This window comes from Delphinus delphis, chromosome 14 (assembly GCF_949987515.2).
Source record: "Delphinus delphis chromosome 14, mDelDel1.2, whole genome shotgun sequence".
Classification (NCBI taxonomy): domain Eukaryota; kingdom Metazoa; phylum Chordata; class Mammalia; order Artiodactyla; family Delphinidae; genus Delphinus; species Delphinus delphis.
The window spans coordinates 74688878-74692437 of record NC_082696.1 but is presented as its reverse complement, the minus strand read 5'-3'; the positions used below and the strand labels follow the sequence as shown (position 1 = coordinate 74692437).

Genomic DNA, 3560 nt, shown 5'->3' with positions numbered 1-3560 from the left:
GAGTTAGAAGAGGGAGCAAGATGATGGAGTAGGAATATCCCGAGCTTACCTCTTCCAGCAGAGCAACTATCTCTGAGAACAACCTGAAATCTAGCAGAAAAGATTTCCCACAACAAAAGATATAAAGAAGGAACCACAATGAAATGAGTAGGAGCAGTGGAGATGTAATCTAGCCAGGACCCACCCTCCTGGTGTGGCGACCCATAAGCCGGAAGGCTATCCCGACCACGGAGGTCCTTCCCAAGGAGGGAGGGGTCTGAGCCCCACATCAGGCTCACCAGCCCAGGAGTCCTGAACTGGGAAGTTGAGTACCCAAATGTCTGACTTTGAGAACCAATGGAGCTTACATTCAGGAGAGCTGGAAGGCTGTAAGAAACTGAGATTCTGCTCTTAAAGGGCATACATAAAAACATTCGCTCCAAGTCCCAGCACAGAGGCACCAGTCTGAATGGCACCTGGGTCGGACCTACTTGCTGATCTTGGAGAGCCTCCCAGACAAGCAGGAGGCAGCTGGGAAACCTCCTGGGGACTGAGATGCTAGTGGCAACCATTTGGGGGGAATTTCATTCTACCACATTGATACCAGCGCTGGTGGGAGACATTTTGAAATCCTCCCTCTAGCCTATTAGTGCCAGGGGCCTGCCTCACCCACCAGTGTACCCATAGCAGTCAGATGTCATCGGGCCTTGCAGCTAGCTGGGCAGGGACCAGCCCCACCTATCAGCACACCTAGAGCATTCAGCCTCATTACAATAGAAGGGTGCACACAGTCAACATAGGAGACACCCCTGGAGCATGTGGCTATGGTGGCTAGAGGGTACCATGCTGCTGGACTCCATAGGACATCTCCTACGTAAGGCTACTTCTCTGAGATCAGGAGGCATAAAAGACCTACTTAGTACATAGAAATAAACACAGAGAATTAGGCAAAATGAGGACAGAGGAATACATTTCAAATGAACAAAAATGGCCAAAAACCTGAAAAAGAGCTAAACAAAATGGAGATAAGCAATCTTCCCAATGCAGAGTTCAAAGTAATGATTATAATGGTGTTCACCAACCTTGGGAGAAGAATAGATGAATACAGTAAGAACTTCAACAAAGAATTAGAAAAAATTTATATTGCTAAAGGATGCAATAACTGAATATATAAAACTGAATAACTGATATATAAAACTGAATATATAAAACTGAATAACTGAATATATAAAACTGAATAACTGATATATAAAAATATATATTGCTAAAGGATGCAATAACTGAAATGAAATATACACTAGAGAGAATCAGTGGTAGATTAGATGACAGAAAAGAGCAGATCAGTGATCTGGAAGACAGAGTAGTCAAAATTACACAAGCTGAAGAGAAAAAAAAAGACAAAGGATTTTTTAAAAATGAGGATAGTTTAAGGAACATCAGAGACAACATAAAACATACTAACATTCACATTATGGGGGTCCCAGAAGAGAAAAGAGAGAAAGGGTAGAACATTTATTTTAAAAATCATGGTTGAAAACTTCCCTAATGTAGGGGAGCAAAGAGATATCCAGCTCCAGGAAACACAGAGAGTCCCAAACATGATGAACACAAAGAGGTCTACACCAAGACACATCATAATTAAAACAGCACAAGGTAAAGATAAAAAGAAAATTTTAAAGGCAGCAAGAGAAAAACAACTAGCACATACAAGGGAACCTCCATAAGTACATCAGCTGAATTTTTAGCAGAAACTTCACAGGCCAGAAGGGAGTGGCATGACATATTTAAAGTGCTAAAAGGAAAAAACCTATAACCAAAAATACTTTACCTGGCAAGGTTATCATTCAGAATTGAAGGAGAGATAAAATGTTTTACAGACAAGTAAAACCAAAAGAGTTTATTACCACTATTCTGGCCCTACAAGAAAACGTTAAACGTTTTCTTTAAGTGGAAAAGAAAAGATCATAACTAGAAATACAAAAATATGCAAAAGAAATACTCTCACTGGTAAAGGCAAATATAAAGTAAAGGCAATAGATCAGCCACTTAAAAAACTACGATGAAGGTTAAAAGACAAACGTCGTGAAATCAACTACAACTACACTAAACAGTTAAGGGACACACAAAGTAAAAAGATGTAATATATGATGTCAAAAACATAAAAGGTGGAGGAGAAGTAAAAATTTACTACTTTTGGAATGCATTCAAACTGAAGCAACTATCAGCTTAAAACTATCTAGTATATATAGGTCAATATACATAAACCTCATGGTAACCACAAACAAAAAACCTACAATAGATACACAAAAAATAAAAAGAAACCCAAACTCAACACTAAAGAAAATCATCAAATCACAAGGGAAGAGACTAAAAGAAGAAGAAAGGAACAGAGAAGAACTACAAAAACAACTAGAAAACAGTTAACAAAATGGTAATAAGTACATACCTATCAATAATCACTTTAAATGGAAAAGGACTAAATGCTCCAATCAAAAGACAGGGTGGATAAAAAGATTTAAAAAAAAAACAAAAAACAAGACCCAGAACATTATGCTGACTACAAGAGATATGCTGACTACAAGAGACTCACTTCAGATCTAAAGATATACACAGACTGAAAGTGAAAGGATGGAAAAATATAGTCCATGTAAATAGAACAGAAAGAAAGCTGGAGTAGCTGTACTTACATCAGACAAAATAGACTTTAAAACAAAGACTGTAGCAAAAGACAAAGAGGGCATTACATAATGATAAAGGGGTCAATCCAAGAAGAGATATAACATTAATAAATATTGGCATTGGGGTGCTGCTATGGCTTCCAGTGGGGCCGGCGTGATCGCTGCGGGCTCGGTAAATGAAGCTCCCGAAATCCCAGACAATGTGGGAGACTGGCTTCGCGGCGTCTACTGCTTCGCCACCAATAGGAATGACTTCCGCAGGAACTTGATCCTCAATTTGGGACTCTTTGCTGCCGGAGTTTGGCTGGCCAGGAATTTGAGTGACATTGACCTAATGGCACCTCAGCCTGGGGTGTAGCCGTAAAGACACATGGAACCCCTGTGCTGTACTCGAACCTTCCAAAAACAGAGTCTCCGATCTATGACCGTCACAAGACTTGCCCTGATGGCAGCTGAAGTTTGATTCAGATGGGCACCTTTCCTTCCCTGCTTGATTTCCTTTTCTTTGCTGAGTCCACTCAGAACACCCTTCTCTGGTCAGCAGGTAGGATTCAGCTAAAGTGTTGTCCTGTGTTCTGTAAAGTTCTGTATATAGTTCCAAAGTTTCTGCAGGGGATGATCTTTGCTCTTGTCCTGAGGAATATTCTAATGGTATTTTAACAAATAAAGACTGTACACAAAATAAATAAATAAATAAATATTTATGCACCTAAGATAGGATCACCTAATATATAAAGCAAATACTAACAGACATAAAGGGAGAAATTGACAGTAATACAATAATAGTAGATAGATCATGGATAAATGGATAGATCAACCAGATAGAAAATCACTAAGGAAACATAGGCCTTAAACAACACATTAGATCAGAAGAACATAATAAATTTATACAGAACATTCCAT

At 39.2% G+C, this 3560-nt stretch overlaps 1 pseudogene; it reads left to right on the top strand.

Moving 5' to 3' along the window:
* The first annotated feature begins 2784 nt into the window (after window positions 1-2784).
* On the top strand, window positions 2785-3327 carry LOC132437380 (mitochondrial import receptor subunit TOM6 homolog pseudogene; annotated as a pseudogene).
* Window positions 3328-3560: the final 233 nt, after the last annotated feature.